At 33.5% G+C, this 18,469-nt stretch overlaps 1 long non-coding RNA gene across 1 annotated transcript in view; it reads right to left on the bottom strand.

Annotated features, from left to right (window-relative positions):
* Positions 1 to 79, bottom strand: part of LOC138369744 (uncharacterized) — a 7,323-nt gene extending 7,244 nt beyond the window's left edge. The window contains exon 1 of the long non-coding RNA XR_011229913.1: positions 1 to 79. This exon is cut by the window's left edge and continues 74 nt beyond it. This is a non-coding gene — a long non-coding RNA (uncharacterized lncRNA).
* Between the last annotated feature and the right edge of the window lie 18,390 nt (positions 80 to 18,469).

Below are 18,469 nucleotides of genomic sequence, written 5' to 3'. Positions count from 1 at the left end.
TAAGGCGTCCCTCTCATAACAAAAACAAATCCGTGCATTCATACACAAACAGAGATCCCGTGGTTATGCGAATACTTGCAATTCTTTTACTTAAAATAATAACAATTAGATTAATAATAAATAACATAATTTTTACTCAAGATTCACAAACATCATTAATACTATTTAAAAAAAAAAAATTATAAGACATCTAAAAACAGATATACAGTCTTTGTGTGATATTTATTTCAACATTATATATTAATAGAATGTTGTAACTATTATTTTTAAATATTAGGTAGTTTCCAGCTACGTAAATCGCATATAAACGTTGCAAAAAGATTTTAGACTGAATTAACACATTACACATTTATGGAGTAATTAACAACAAAACAATCTTTATTTTCATTGCAGAACATATATCAGAGCATACTAGTGACTCATACATTTAAAATAGTGTGATTTTTAAACAATTCGGTTGTAAACCCGCAGAACGGCCTACCCGCCAAAGACGTAACATAAGAAATGGTATATAATTCATTATTTTAAATTACATATATAATCATTAATAATTTTCGGCAGCTATCGAGGTTCTCCATAGGTAAATTCCTGTACTCTAACAAGATGCTACTTGCTGTTTAGCTGTTTAAATTCTTGAAAAATTGTAATGACCAGCGACATAAAATATAACAATGAAATAGTAGCTGGTAACTGTAGGTGAACGAAAAATTAAATTCCAAATTGATTAGATGTTTTTCTAAATATAAAGAGCGACCTGAAGGAATTTTATGAATTATGGACTAATTAAACAAAAAAATAGGTAATTTTACTTGAAGAACAGATACCAGAGAATAGTTAGTGAGTACATTTATATTGTATAATGGGAGAAAGCCCCTGGTAGCCGCGAATTAAAATAACCACCTACATTAATTGATAACTAGGAAATAGTATCTGGAAACTTTATCTGAACGAAAACACAATACCAATTTGTTTAGATGTTTTTCTTAATATAAAGATCAACAGTAAGGAATCTTATTCATTATGGACAAATTAACAAAAAAAAAACGATAATTTTCATTGAGGACCATATATTAGAGCATACTTAGTCACTTATATATTAAAAGTATTGTGTATTTTGAACCATTGGGGTTGTAAACAAACAGAACGGCCTACCCGAAAAGTCGTAACACAAAATGTTGCATATGTTTGCTAATTTATTATTTGATAAATGATTATTATTAATTTACGACAACTATAGAGGTTTCCCATTAGTTAAATTACTGTAGTCTGACTAAATGCTACTACAAAACATATATAAATCCTGGGAAAGTCACAATGACCAGCGACATTACAGCATAGAGGGTTAAATAGTAACAGGCAACTGTCGGCGAACGAAAAATTCATTTCCAAATTTATTAGATGTTTTCCTAAATATAAAGATCGATAGGCTGGAATTTTCTGGATTATGGCCTAATTAAGGCAAAAATATATATATTTTTACTTGAAGAACAAATATCAGAGCATAGTCAGTGAGTTATAGAATAATAAGAGTGTGGTATTTCATTGTATAACAAGAGATAGTCCATGGAAGCGAAAATAGACGTAGTTTTACACAAAATAACGTCCAAAAACAGCCGTAGAGTCAAACGGCAAATGTTGACGTTCTTTTTAAGAGGACAGGTTGTCAAGAGAGGGATGCAGAGGCTCAAGTGAGGGATGCAGAGGGTTAAGAAAGTGATGAAGAAGCTCAAGAAAGGGATGCAGAGGCTTAAGAGAGTGATGCACAGGCTGAAGAGAGTGTTGCAGATGCTTAAGAGAGGGATGCAGAGGCTCAAGATAGTGATGCAAAGGCTCAAGAGAGTGATATAGAGGCTGAAGAGTGTGTTGCAGAGGCTTAAGAGAGGGATGCAGAGGCTCAAGATTGTGATGCAAAGGATCAAGAGAGTGATGCAGAGGTTTAAGAGAGGGATGCAGGAGCTCAAGAGTGGGATGTAGATGCTCAAGAGAGTGATGCAGAGGCTGAAGAGAGAGATGCAGAGGCTTAAGAGAGAGATGCAGAGGTTCAAGAGAGTGATGCAGAGGCACAAGAGAATGATGTAGAGGGTTACGAGAGGGAGGCAGAGGCTCAAGAGAATGATGAAGGGGCTCAAGAGAATGATGCAGAGGCTTAAGAGAGGGATGCAGAGGATCAAGAGAGTGATGCAGAGGCTTAAGAGAGGAATGCAGAGGCTGAAGAGAATGATGCAGAGGCTTAAGAGAGGGATGCAGAGGCTGAAGAGAATGATGCAGAGGCTTAAGAGAGGGATGCAGAGGCCCAAGAGAGTGATGTAGAGGCTCAAGAGAGTTATGCAGAGGCTAAAGAGAGTGATTCAGAGGTTTACGAGAGTGATGCAGAGGCTTAAGAGAGGGATGCAGAGGCTCAAGAGAGGGACTCAGGGGCTCAAGAGAGGGATGTAGAGGCTCAAGAGAGGGACTCAGGGGCTCAAGAGAGGGATGCAGAGGCTCAAGTGAGGGAAGCAGAGGCACAAGAAAGGGATGCAAAGGCTCTTGAGAGCGACGCAGAGGCTCAAGAGAGGGATGCAGAGGCTTAAGAGAGTGATGCAAAGGCTCATTTGAGGGATGCAGAGGCTCAAGAGAGGGATGCAGAGGCTCAAGTGAGGGATGAAAGTGAGGTAATTACCTCAAGTGAGGTAATGAAAACACATTGATTTTTATCATTTGTATTGGAAACAACATCTTTATATGTCTTTTCTAGGATCTAAATAATACGAAACCTCGCTTTATGATTTGAAGTTAATATCCTCAAATTTGAAAAAATAGCGATTTTTTCACGTTTTTCATGTAGTGTGATTGTAGGTAAATATATTCCCTTTTACCAATATTTCGATACTACTTCATGTTTTCTCACGATATGTGATTTGGCCTTAAATTTGACCCTTAGACCATGTTTTGGAGCCAAATTCTGGCACTCTGCATGTATTCGCAGTTTGAAATTACGACTTTTAATGCCAAAAATATGCCAATTACTGAGAGCGGCGATGAATCACATTTTGCCCAAACCCTCCCTGCAGTTTTCAAAATATCCCAAGCATCCCAAATTCGAGGCTTGAGCCATATTTTGGACCCAAATTCTGGCTCTCTGCACGTATTCGCAGTTTGAAATTACGAATTTTATACCGAAAATATGTCAATTATTAAGAGCAGCGATGGGTCACATTTTACCCAAACCCTCCCTGCAGTTTTCAACCTATCCCAAATATCTCAAATTCGACGATTGAGTCATATTTTGGAGCCAAATTCTGGCTCTCTGCACGTATTCGTAGTTTGAAATTACGACTTTTTGTAGCGAAAATATACCAATTACTGAGAGCGGCGATGGGCCACATTTTGCCCAAACCCCCTTGCAGTTTTCAAAATATCTCAAATTCGACCCTTGAGCCATATTTTGGAGCCAAATTCTGGCTCTCTGCACGTATTCGCAATTTGAGATTACGACTTTATATACCGTAAATATGCCAAATACTGAGAGCGGCGATGGGTCACATTATGCACAACCCCCTCCCCCCTGCAGTTTTCAAAATATTCCAAATATCCCAAATTCGACGCTTGAGCCACATTTTGGAGACAAATTCTGGCTTACTGAACGTTTTTGCAGTTTGAAGTTACGACTTTTCATACCGAAAATATGCCAATTAGTGAAAACAGCGATAGATCACATTTTGCCCAAACTCTCACTGCAGCTTTCAAAATATCCCAAACATCGCAAATTCGACGCTTGAACAATATTTTGGAGCTAAATTCGGGCTCTCTGCGCGTATTCGCAGTTTTAAATTACGACTTTTTATACCGAAAATATGCCAAAAACTGTGAGCACCGATTGGTCACATTTGGCCAAACCCCGCTGCAGTTTTCAAAATATCCCTTATATCCCAAATTCGAACCTTGAGCCATATTTTGGAGCCAAATTCTGGCTCTCTGCACGTATTCGCAGTTTGAAATTACGACAATTTATACCGAAAATATGCCAATTACTGAGAGCGGCGATGGGTCACATTTTGCCCAAACCCTCCTGCAGTATTTAAAATATCCCAAACATCCCAAATTCAACGCTTGAGCCATATTTTGGAGCCAAATTTTGGCATCTCTTCACGTATTCGCAGTTAAAAATTTTGGCTTTTTATACCGAAAAGATGCCAATTACTGAGAGCAGCGATAAGTCACATTTTGTCCAAACCCCACTGCAGTTTTCAAAACATCCTAACATCCCACATTTGACCCCTAGAGCAATATTTTGGAGCCAAATTCTGGCTCTCGTCACTTATTCGCAGTTTGAAATTACGACTTTTTATACCGAAATTATACCAATTACTGAGAACGGCGATAAGTCACATTTTGCCCAGACACCCCCCCCCCCTTCCTTTTCAAAATATCTCAAACATCCCAAATTCGACGCTAAAGCCATGTTTTGGAGCCAAATTCTGACTCTCAGCACGTATTCGCAGTTTGAAATTACTACTTTTTAAACCGAAAATACGCCAATTACTGAGAGCGGCGATGGATCACATTTTGCCCAGACCCCCCCGCAGTTTTCAAAATATCCCAAACATCCCAAATTTGGCCCTTGAGTCACATTTTCGAGCCAAATTCTTGCTCTTTACACGTATTCGCAGTTATAAATTACGACTTTTTATACCGAAAATATGTCAATTACTGAAAGCGGCGATGGATCGCATTTTGCCCAAACCCTCCCTAACATCCCTAACATCCCACCCAAAACACTCTCTTCAGCCTCTGCATCACTCCCTTGAGTCTTTGCATCACTCTCTTGAACCTCTGCATCACTCTCTTAAGCCTCTGCATCTCTCTCTTCAGCCTCTGCATCCCTCTCTTGAGCCTCTGCATCACTCTCTTGAGCCTCTACATCCCTCTCTTAAGCCTCTGCATCACTCTCTTGAGCCTTGGCATCCCTCTCTTGAGCCTCTGTATCCCTCTCTTATGCATCTACAACACTCTCTTCAGGCTCTGCATCACTCTCTTAAGCCTCTGCATCCCTCTCTTGAGCCTCTGCATCCGTCTCTTAAGCCTCTGCAACACTCTCTTCAGCCTCTGTATCACTCTCTTGAGCCTCTGCATCCCTTTTTAGAGCCTCTGCCTCACTCTCTTGAACTCCTGCATCACTCTCTTGAACTCCTGCATCCCTCTCATGAGCCTCTGCATCCCTCTGCTGAGCCTTTGCATCACTCTCGTAAGCCTCTGCATCCCACTCTTGAGCCTCTGCGTCACTCTCAAGAGCCTCTGCCTCCCTCTCTTGTGCCTCTGCATCCCTCACTTGAGCCCCTGCATCCCTCTCTTGAGCCTCTGCATCCCTCGCTTGAGCCTCTGCATTCCTCTCTTAAGCCTCTGCATCACTCTCTTAAGCCTCTGCATCACACTTGTAAGCCTCTGAATCACTCTCTTCAGCCTCTGCATCCCTCTCTTGAACCTCTGCATCACTCTCTTAAGCCTCTGCATCACTCTCTTAAGCCTTTTCATCACTCTCGTAAGCCTCTGTATCACTCTCTTGGGCCTCTGCTTCCCTCTCTTAAGCCTCTGCAACACTCTCTTCAGCCTCTGCATCCCTCTCTTGAGCCTCTGCATCCCTCTCTTAAGCCTCTGCAACACTCTCTTGAGCCTCTGCATCACTCTCTTGAGCCTCTACATCCTTTTTTTGAGCCTCTGCATCACTTTCTTAAGATTCTGCATCACTCTCTTCAGCCTCTGCATCCCTCTCTTGAACCTCTGCATCACTCTCTTAAGCCTTTTCATCACTCTCGTAAGCCTCTGCATCCCTCTCATGAGCCTCTGCATTCCTCTCCTGAGCCTTTGCATCACTCTCTTAAGCCTCTGCATCCCTCTCTTTAGCCTCTGCGTCACTCTCAAGAGCCTCTGCCTCCCTCTCTTGTGCCTCTGCATCCCTCACTTGAGCCCCTGCATCCCTCTCTTGAGCCTCTGCATCCCTCGCGTGAGCCTCTGCATCCCTCTCTTAAGCCTCTGCATCCTCTCTTAAGCCTCTGCATCACTCTTGTAAGCCTCTGAATCACTCTCTTGAGCCTCTGCATCCCTCTCTTGAACTCCTGCATCCCTCTCATGAGCCTCTGCATCCCTCTCTTGAGCCTTTGCATCACTCGCTTAAGCCACTCTTAAGTATTTCACCGAGAAACAAATAGATGATTGAAAATGAAGTATTTAAGGTTATTATCTAATAATTATGTGTTTGTCTCATTTTTATCGTATATTTAATGAATTAATAACAATAAACTGAAAATTCACAAAAACGTTAAAAAATGGCAAAATATTGCCTAATTCGATGATAGTTTGTTTATATCACATAAAGGAAAAGGGGGATGATAAACATCAAAATATTACTAATTTCGATGATTTTTAGTACGAAACAAAATGCAAGAAAACTTGCTTAAAATGCAATATTATGCGAAATTCTAAAATTTGAAGGCCAAATCACATATCGAGATTTCATGATATGACATGAAATAGTATCGAAATATTGGTAAAAAATGAATATATTTATGTAATATCAAACTACATGAAAAACGTGAAAAAAGTCACTATTATACCAAATTTAATTATTTTAACTTCGAATCATAAAGCGAGGTTTCGCTTTTCTTAGATTTAGATCTAAGAAAAGACATATGACAATGTTGTTTCCAATACAAATGATAAAAATCAATGTGTTTTCATTAGAATTTCCTAAAATGTTCCTGATTTTCCAATAATACAATTATATTACCGACGGAAGATGTACACGTAAAACCGATCAATTCCAGCTGAAAAAGCGATATATGCAATAAAAACGGAACTTCTCCCCTTTTCAATATCTTACTCAGTATTTTAACGAGAAAAAAATAGTTGATTGAAAATGAGGTATTTTAGGTTAATTTCTAATCAATTACGTGTTTGCATCATTTTTATCGTATATTTAATGAATTAATACCAATAAACTGAAAATTCACAAAAACGTTGAAAAATTGCAAAATATTGCCTAATTCGATGATATTTTGTTTATATCACATAAAGGAAAAGCGGATGATAAACGTCAAAATATTGCTCAATTCGATAATGTTTAGTCTAAAACAAAATGCAAGAAAACTTGCTTAAAATGCAATATTATGCGAAAATCTGAGATATGAAGGCCAAATCACATATCGTGATACTACATGAAATAGTATCGAAATATTGGTAAAAATGAATATATTTTCGTAATATCAAACTACATGAAAAACGTGAAAAAAGTCACTATTATTCCAAATTTGAGGATTTTAACTTCGAATCATAAAGCGAGGTTTCGTATTATTTAGATCCAAGAAAAGACATATGACAATGTTGTTTCCAATACAAATGATAAAAATCAATGTGTTTTCTTTAGAATTTCCTAAAATGTTCCTGATTTTCTGTTTATATTACCGACGGAAGATGTACACGTAAAACTGTTCAATTCCAGCTGAAACGTCGATATATGCAATAAAAACCGAACTTCTCCCTATTTCAATATCTTACTCAGTATTTCAACGAGAAACAAATAGATGATTGAAGATGAAGAATTTAAGTTTATTATCTAGTCAATTACGTGTTTGCATTATTTTTATCGTATATTTAATGAATTAATACCAATAAACTGAAAATTCACAAAAATTTTGAAAAATTGCAAAATATTGCATAATTCAATGATATTTTGTTTAAATCACATAAAGGAAAAAGGGATGATAAACGTCAAAATATTGCTAAATTTGATGATGTTTAGTCTGAAACAAAATGCAAGAAAACTTGCTTAAAATGCAATATTATGCGAAAATCTGAGATATGAAGGCCAAATCACATATCGTGATACTACATAAATTGTATCGAAATATTGGTAAAAATGAATATATTTACGTAATATCAAACTACATGAAAAACGTGAAAAAAGTCACTATTATGCAAAATTTGAGGATTTTAACTTCGAATCATAAAGCGAGGTTTCGTATTATTTAGATCCAAGAAAAGACATATGACAATGTTGTTTAGAATACAAAAGATAAAAATCAATGTGTTTTCATTAGAGTGAACTAAAATGTTCCTGATTTTCCGTTTATATTTTCGATGGAAGATGTACACGTAAAACCGCACAATTCCGGCTGAAACGTCGATATATGCAATAAAAACCAAACTTCTCCCCCTTTTCAATATCTTACCCAGTATTTCATTGAGAAACAAATAGATGATTGAAGATGAAGTATTTAAGTTTATTATCTAATCAATTACGTGTTTGCATCATTTTTATCGTATATTTAATGAATTAATAACAATAAACTGAAAATTCACAAAAACGCTGAAAAACGGTAAAATATTTCCTAATTCGATGATATTTTGTTTAAATCACATGAAGGAAAAGGGGATTATAAACGTCAAAATATTGCTAAATTCGATGATGTTTAGTCTAAAACAAAATGCAAGAAAACTTGCTTAAAATGCAATATTATGCGAAAATCTGAGATATGAAGGCCAAATCACATATCGTAATACAACATGAAATAGTATCGAAATATTGGTAAAAATGAATATATTTACGTAATATCAAACTACATGAAAAACGTGAAAAAAGTCACTATTATGCCAAATTTGAGGATTTTAACTTCGAATCATAGAGCGAGGTTTCGTATTATTTAGATCCAAGAAAAGACATATGACAATGTTGTTTCCAATACAAAAGATAAAAATCAATGTGTTTTCATTAGAGTGAACTAAAATATTCCTGATTTTCCGTTTATATTACCAATGGAAGATGTACACGTAAAACCGCTCAATTCCGGTTGAAACGTCGATATATGCAATAAAAACCGAACTTCTCCCTTTTTCAATATCTTACTCAGTATTTTAACGAGAAACAAATAGATAATTGAAGATGAAGTATTTAAGTTTATTATCTAATCAATTACGTGTTTGCATCATTTTTATCGTATATTTAATGAATTAATACCAATAAACTGAAAATTCACAAAAACGTTGAAAAATTGCAAAATATTGCCTAATTCGATGATATTTTGTTTATATCACATAAAGGAAAAGCGGATGATAAACGTCAAAATATTGCTCAATTCGATAATGTTTAGTCTAAAACAAAATGCAAGAAAACTTGCTTAAAATGCAATATTATGCGAAAATCTGAGATATGAAGGCCAAATCACATATCGTGATACTACATGAAATAGTATCGAAATATTGGTAAAAATGAATATATTTTCGTAATATCAAACTACATGAAAAACGTGAAAAAAGTCACTATTATTCCAAATTTGAGGATTTTAACTTCGAATCATAAAGCGAGGTTTCGTATTATTTAGATCCAAGAAAAGACATATGACAATGTTGTTTCCAATACAAATGATAAAAATCAATGTGTTTTCTTTAGAATTTCCTAAAATGTTCCTGATTTTCCGTTTATATTACCGACGGAAGATGTACACGTAAAACTGTTCAATTCCAGCTGAAACGTCGATATATGCAATAAAAACCGAACTTCTCCCTATTTCAATATTTTACTCAGTATTTCAACGAGAAACAAATAGATGATTGAAGATGAAGAATTTAAGTTTATTATCTAGTCAATTACGTGTTTGCATCATTTTTATCGTATATTTAATGAATTAATACCAATAAACTGAAAATTCACAAAAATGTTGAAAAATTGCAAAATATTGCATAATTCAATGATATTTTGTTTAAATCACATAAAGGAAAAAGGGATGATAAACGTCAAAATATTGCTAAATTTGATGATGTTTAGTCTGAAACAAAATGCAAGAAAACTTGCTTAAAATGCAATATTATGCGAAAATCTGAGATATGAAGGCCAAATCACATATCGTGATACTACATAAATTGTATCGAAATATTGGTAAAAATGAATATATTTACGTAATATCAAACTACATGAAAAAAGTGAAAAAAGTCACTATTATGCAAAATTTGAGGATTTTAACTTCGAATCATAAAGCGAGGTTTCGTATTATTTAGATCCAAGAAAAGACATATGACAATGTTGTTTAGAATACAAAAAATAAAAATCAATGTGTTTTCATTAGAGTGAACTAAAATGTTCCTGATTTTCCGTTTATATTTTCGATGGAAGATGTACACGTAAAACCGCACAATTCCGGCTGAAACGTCGATATATGCAATAAAAACCAAACTTCTCCCCCTTTTCAATATCTTACCCAGTATTTCATTGAGAAACAAATAGATGATTGAAGATGAAGTATTTAAGTTTATTATCTAATCAATTACGTGTTTGCATCATTTTTATCGTATATTTAATGAATTAACACCAATAAACTGAAAATTCACAAAAACGTTGAAAAATTGCAAAATATTGCCTAATTCGATGATATTTTGTTTATATCACATAAAGGAAAAAGGGATGATAAACGTCAAAATATTGCTAAATTCGATGATGTTTAGTCTAAAACAAAATGCAAGAAAACTTGCTTAAATTGCAATATTATGCGAAAATCTGAAATATGAAGGCCAAATCACATATCGTTATACCACATGAAATAGTATCGAAATTTTGGGAAAAATTAATATCTTTACGTAATATCAAACTACTTGAAAAACGTGAAAAATGTCACTATTTTACCAATTTTGAGGATTTTAACTTCGAATCATAAAGCGAGGTTTCGTACTATTTGGATCCAAGAAAAGACATGACAATGTTGTTTCCAATACAAATGATAAAAACCAATGTGTTTTTATTAGATTGAACTAAAATGTTCCTGATTTTCCGTTTATATTACCGATGGAAGATGTACAAGTAAAACCGCACAATTCCGGCTGAAATGTCGATATATGCAATAAAAACCGAACTTCTCCCCTTTTTAATATCTTACTCAGTATTTTAACGAGAAACAAATAGATGATTGAAGATGAAGTATTTAAGTTTATTATCTACTCAATTACGTGTTTGCATCATTTTTATCGTATATTTAATGAATTAATACCAATAAACTGAAAATTCACAAAAAACGTTGAAAAACGGCAAAATAAAACAATGATATTTTGTTTAAATAATATAAAGGAAAAGGGGATGATAAACGTCAAAATATTGCTAAATTCGATGATGTTTAGTAGGAAACAAAATGCAAGAAAACTTGCTTAAAATGCAATATTATGCGAAAATCTGAGACATGAAGGCCAAATCACATATCGTGATACTACATGAAATAGTATCGAAATATTGGTAAAAATGAATACATTTACGTAATATCAAACTACATGAAAAACGTGAAAAAAGTAACTATTATGCCAAATTTGTGGATTTTAACTTCGAATCATAAAGCGAGGTTTCGTATTATTTAGATCCAAGAAAAGACATATGACAATGTTGTTTCCAATACAAATGATAAAAATCAATGTGTTTTCATTAGAATTTCCTAAAATGTTCCTGATTTTCCAATTGTATTACCGACGGAAGATGTACACGTAAAACCGTTCAATTCCAGCTGAAACGGCGATATATGCAATAAAAACCGAACTTTTCAATATCTTACTCAGTATTTTAACGAGAAACAAATAGTTGATTGAAATGAGGTATTTAAGGTTAATTTCTAATCAATTACGTGTTTGCATCATTTTTATCGTATATTTAATGAATTAACTGAAAATTTAATAAAATGAAAATTCACAAAAACGTTGAAAAACGGCAAAATATTGCCTGATTCGATGATATTTTGTTTAAATCACATAATGGAAAAGGGGATGACAAACGTCAAAATATTGCTATATTCGATGATGTTTAGTACGAAAGAAAATGCAAGAAAACTTGCTTAAAATGCAATATTATGCGAAAATCTGAAATATGAAGGCCAAATCACATATCGTTATACCACATGAAATAGTATCGAAATATTGGGGAAAATTAATATATTTACGTAATATCAAACTACATGAAAAACGTGAAAAAAGTCACTATTTTAAAAAATTTGAGGATTTTAACTTCGAATCATAAAGCGAGGTTTCGTACTATTTGGATCCAATAAAAGACATGACAATGTTGTTTCCAATACAAATGATAAAAATCAATGTGTTTTCATTAGATTGAACTAAAATGTTCCTGATTTTCCGTTTATATTACCGATGGAAGATGTACAAGTAAAACCGCACAATTCCGGTTGAAACGTCGATATATGCAATAAAAACCGAACTTCTCCCCATTTCAATATCTTACTCAGTATTTCAACGAGAAACAAATAGATGATTGAAGATGAAGTATTTAAGTTTATTATCTAATCAATTACGTGTTTGCATCATTTTTATCGTATATTTAATGAATTAATACCAATAAACTGAAAATTCACGAAAACGTTGAAAAACAGCAAAATATTGCCTAATTCGAAGATATTTTGTTTATATCACATAGAGGAAAAGGGGGATGATAAACATCAAAATATTACTAATTTCGATGAATTTTAGTACTAAACAAAATGCAAGAATATATGCTTAAAATGATATATTATGCGAAATTCTGAGATTTTTAAGGCCAAATCACATATCGTAATACTACATGAAATAGTATCGAAATATTGGTAAAAATGAATATATTTACGTAATATCAAACTACATAAAAAACGTGAAAAAAGTCACTATTATGACAAATTTGAGGATTTTTACTTCGAATCATAAAGCGAGGTTTCGTATTATTTAGATCCAAGAAAAGACATATGACACTGTTGTTTCCAATACAAATGATAAAAATCAATGTGTTTTCATTAAAAGTTCCTAAAATGTTCCTGATTTTTCGTTTATATTACCGACGGAAGATATACATGTAAAACTGTTCAATTCCAGCTGAAACGTCGATTTATGCAATAAAAACCGAACTTCTCCCCTTTTCAATATCTTACTCAGTATTTTAACGAGAAACAAACAGTTGATTGAAAATGAGGTATTTAAGGTTAATTTCTAATCAATTACGTGTTTGCATCATTTTTATCGTATATTTACTGAATTAATAACAATAAACTGAAATTTCACAAAAACGTTGAAAAACGGCAAAATATTGCCTAATTCGATGATATTTTGTTTATATCACATAAAGGAAAAGGGGGATGATAAATGACAAAATATTACTAAATTCGATGATTTTTAGTACGAAACAAAATGCAGGAAAACTTGCTTAAAATGCAATATTATGCGAAATTCTGAGATTTGAAGGCCAAATCACATATCGTGATACTACATGAAATATTATCGAAATATTGGTAAAAATGAATATATTTACGTAATATCAAACTACATGAAAAACGCTAAAAAAGTCACTATTATACAAAATTTGAGGATTTTAACTTCGAATCATAAAGCGAGGTTTCGTATTATTTAGATCCAAGAAAAGACATATGACACTGTTGTTTCCAATTCAAATGATAAAAATCAATGTGTTTTCATTAAAATTTCCTAAAATGTTCCTGATTTTCCTTTTATATTACCGACGGAAGATATACATGTAAAACTGTTCAATTCCAGCTGAAACGTCGATTTATGCAATAAAAACCGAACTTCTCCCCTTTTCAATATCTTACTCAGTATTTTAACGAGAAACAAATAGTTGGTTGAAAATGAGGTATTTAAGGTTAATTTCTAATCAATTACGTGTTTGCATAATTTTTATCGTATATTTAATGAATTAATAACAATAAACTGAAAATTCACAAAAACGTTGAAAAACGGCAAAATATTGCCTAATTCGATGATATTTTGTTTATATCACATAGAGGAAAAGGGGGATGATAAACATCAAAATATTACTAAATTCGATGATGTTTAGTACGAAACAAAATGCAAGAAAACTTGCTTAAAATGCAATATTATGCGAAAATCTGAGATATGAAGGCCAAATCACATATCGTGATACTACATGAAATAGTATCGAAATATTGGTAAAAATGAATATATTTACGTAATATCAAACTACATGAAAAACGTGAAAAATATCACTATTATGCCAAATTTTTGGATTTTAACTTCGAATCATAAAGCGAGGTTTCGTAATATTTACATCCAAGAAAAGACATATGACAATGTTGTTTCCAGTACAAATGATAAAAATCAATGTGTTTTTATTAGAATTAACTAAAATGTTCCTGATTTTCCGTTTATATTACCGATGGAAGATGTACACGTAAAACCGCTCTATTCCGGTTTAAACGTCGATATATGCAATAAAAACCGAACTTCTCCCCCTTTTCAATATCTTAGTCAGTATTTCAACGAGAAACAAATAGTTGATTCCCCTTAATCCCTTAATGAAACACAGAATTTCTGTGTAAGAATTTCTTAGAAACCTTTTAAGGTTAATTTCGAATCAATTATGTGTTTACATAATTTTCATTCGTATATATAATGAATTAATAACAATAAAATGAAAATTCACAAAAACGTTGAAAAACGGCAAAATATTGCCTAATTCAACGATATTTTGTTTATATCACATAAAGGAAAAGGGGATGATAAACGTCAAAATATTGCTAAATTCAATGATTTTTAGTACAAAACAAAATGCAAGAAAACTTGCTTAGAAATGCAATATTATGCGAAATTCTGAGATTTGAAGGCCAAATTACATATCGTGAGAAAACATGATGTATTATCGAAATATTGGTAAAAACGAATATATTTACGAAAAGTCACACTACATGAAAAACGTGAAAAAATAGCTATATTACCATATATCAGGATTTTAGCTTCAAATCATAAAGCGAGGTTTCGTATTATTTAGATCCAAGAAAAGACATATGACAATGTTGTTTCCAATACAAATGATAAAAATCAATGTGTTTTCATTAGAATTAACTAAAATGTTCCTGATTTTCCGTTTATAATACCGATGGAAGATGTACACGTAAAACCGCTCAAATCCGGCTGAAACGTCAATATATGCAATAAAAAGAGAACTTCTCCCCTTTTCAATATCATACTTAGTATTTTAACGAGAAACAAATAGTTGATTGTAAATGAAGTATTTAAGGTTAATTTCTAATCAATTATGTGTTTGCATAATTTTTATCGTATATTTAATGAAATATTAACAATAAACTGAAAATTCACAAATACGTGGAAAAACGGCAAAATATTGCCTAATTCAACGATATTTTGTTTAAATCACATAAAGAAAATGGTGATGATAAACGTCAAAATATTGCTAAATTCAAAGATTTTTGGTACAAAACAAAATGCAAGAAAACTTGCTTAAAAATGCAATATTATGCGAAATTCTGAGATTTGAAGGCCAAATTACATATTGTGAGTAAACATGATGTATTATCTAAATATTGGTAACAAACGAATGTATTTCCAACAAGTCACACTACCTGAAAAACGAGAAAAAAATCGCTATGTTACCAAATTTGAGGATTTTACCTTCAAATCATAGAGAGAGGTTTCGTATTACTTAGATCCAAGAAAAGACATATGAAAATGTTGTTTCCAATACAAATGACAAAAATCAATATGTTTTCATTAGAATTAACTCAAATGTTCCTGATTTTCCGTTTATAATACCGATGGAAGATGTACACGTAAAACCGCTCTAATCTGGCTGAAACGTCAATATATGCAATAAAAACAGAACTTCTCCCTTTTCAATACCTTACTCAGCATTTTAACGAGAAACAAATAGTTGATTGAAAATGAAGTATTTAAGGTTAATTTCGAATCAATTATGTGTTTACATAGTTTTTATCGTATATATAATGAAAATTCTGAAAACAATAAACTGAAAATTCTAAAAAACGTGGAAAAACGGCAAAATCGTTGCCTAAATCGATGATATTTTGTTTAAATCACATAAAGGAAAAGTGAATGATCAACGTCAAAATATTGCTAAATTCAATGATTTTTAGTACAAAACAAAATGCAAGAAAACTTGCTTGAAAATGCAATATTATGCGAAATTCTGAGATTTGAAGGCCAAATTATGAGAAAACATAAAGTAGTATCGAAATATTGGTAAAACGAATATATTTACGTAAAGTCACACTACATGAGAAACGTGAAAAAAATCGCTATATTACCAAATATTAGGATTTTAACTTCAAACAAGGTGTGAAGCAAGGTTTCGTATTATTTAGATCCTAGAAAAGACATATAAAGATGTTGCTTCCAATACAAATGATAAAAATCTGTGTTTTCATTAGAATTAACTAAAATGTTCCTGATTTTCAGTTTATAATACCGATGGAAGATGTACACGTAAAACTGCTCTAATCCGGCTGAAACGTCGATGTATGCAATAAAAAGAGAACTTCTCCCCTTTTTAATATCTTACTCAGTATTTTAACGAGAAACAAAAAGTTGATTGTAAATGAAGTATTTAAGGTTAATTTCGAATCAATTTTGTGTTTACATAATTTTTATTCGTATATATAATGAATTAATAACAATAAACTGAAAATTCTCAAAAACGTAGAAAAAACTGCAAAATATTGCCTAATTTGATGATATTTTGTTCAAATTACATTAAGGAATAGGGGATGATAAACGTCAAAATATTGCTAAATTCAATGATTTTAATTAAAAAAAAAATGCAAGAAAACTTGCTTAAAAAAACAATATTATGCGAAATTCTGAGATATGAAGGCCAAATTACATATCGTTAGAAAACATGAAGTGGTATCGAAATATTGATAAAAACGAATATTTTTATTTTGGAGCAAAATTCTAGCTCTCTGCACGAATTCGCAGTTTGAAATTACGAATTTTATACCAAAAATATGCCAATTTCTGAGAGCTGCGATGGGTCACATTTTGCCCAAACCCCCCCCTGCAGTTTTCAAAATATCCCAAACATCCTAAATTCGACCTTTGAGCCGTATGTTGGAGCCAAATTCTGGCTCTCTGCACGTATTCGCAGTTTGAAATTACGACTTTTTATACCGAAAATATGCCAATTACTGAAAGCAGCGATTGATCACATTTTCCTTAAACCCTCCTTGCAGTTTTCAAAATATCCCAAACATTCCAAATTCGACACTTGAGCCATATTTTGGAGCCTAATTCTGGCTCACAGCACCTATTCGCAGTTTGAAATTAAGACTTTTTATACCGATAATACGCCAATTACTGAGAGCAGCGATGGGTCATATTTTGCCCAAACCCCCCTGCAGTTTTCATATCCCAAACATCCCAAAATCGACCCTCAAGCCATGTTTTGGAGCCAAATTCTGGCTATCTGCATGTATTCGCAGTTGGAAATTATAACTTTTATACCGAAAATATGCCAATTACTGAGAGCAGCGATGGGTCACATTTTGCTCAAACCCCCCTACAGTTTTCAAAATATCCCAAACATCGCAAATTCGACCCTCAAGCCATTTTTTGGAGCCAAATTTTGGCTCTCTACACGTATTCGCAGTTTGAAATTACGAATTTTTATTCCGAAAATACGCTAATTACTGAGAGCGGCGGTAAGTCACATTTCGCTCAAACCCCCATGCAGTTTTCAAAATATCCCAAACATCCCAAATTCAACACTTGAACCATATTTTAGGGCCAAATTCTGGCTTTCTGCATGTATTCGCAGTTTGAAATTAAGACTATTTATACCGAAAATATGCCAATTGCTGAAAGCAGCGATGGATCACATTTTGACCCAAACCCTCCTTGCAGTTTTGAAAATATCCCAAACATCCCGAATTCGACCCTTGAGCCATATTTTGGAGCCAAATTCTGGCTCACAGCATCTATTCGCAGTTTGAAATTACGACATTTTATTCCGAAAAAAAGCCAATTACTGAGAGAAGCGTTGGGTAACATTTTGCCTAAACCCCTCCTGCAGTTTTAAAAATATGCCAAACATCCCAAATTCGACGCTTGAGCTATATTTTGGATCAAACTTCTGGCTATCTGCACGTATTCGCAGTTTGAGATTACCACATTTTGTTCCGAAAATAAGCCAATTACTGAGAGCGGCGATTGATCACATTTTGCCCAAACCCTCCCTGCAGTTTTCAAAATATCCCAAACATCCCAAATTCGACGCTTGAGCCATATTTTGGAGCCAAAATCTGGCTCTATAGTCGTATTCGCAGTTTGAAATTACGACTTTTTATACCGAAAATATGCCAATTACTGAGAGCAACGATGGATCCCATTTTGCCCAAACCCTCCCTGCAGTTTTCAAAATATCCCAAACATCCCAAATTCGACGCTTGAGCCATATTTTGGAGCCAAATTCTGGCTTTCTACAGCTATTCGTAATTTGAAATTACGACTTTTTTTTACCGAAAATGTGTCAATTACTGACAGCGGCGATAGGTCACATTTTGCCCAAACCCCCCTGCCGTTCTCAAAATATCCAAAACATTCCAAATTCGACCCTTGAGCCATTTTTTAGAGCCAAATTCTGGCTTTCTGCACGTATTCGCAGTTTGAAATTACGACGTTTTATACCGAATATATGCCAATT

Source organism: Procambarus clarkii, chromosome 29, assembly GCF_040958095.1.
Source record: "Procambarus clarkii isolate CNS0578487 chromosome 29, FALCON_Pclarkii_2.0, whole genome shotgun sequence".
Lineage (NCBI taxonomy): Eukaryota > Metazoa > Arthropoda > Malacostraca > Decapoda > Cambaridae > Procambarus > Procambarus clarkii.
Note: the sequence above shows the minus strand (reverse complement) of the source record. Positions and strands in the feature narration are given on the sequence as shown.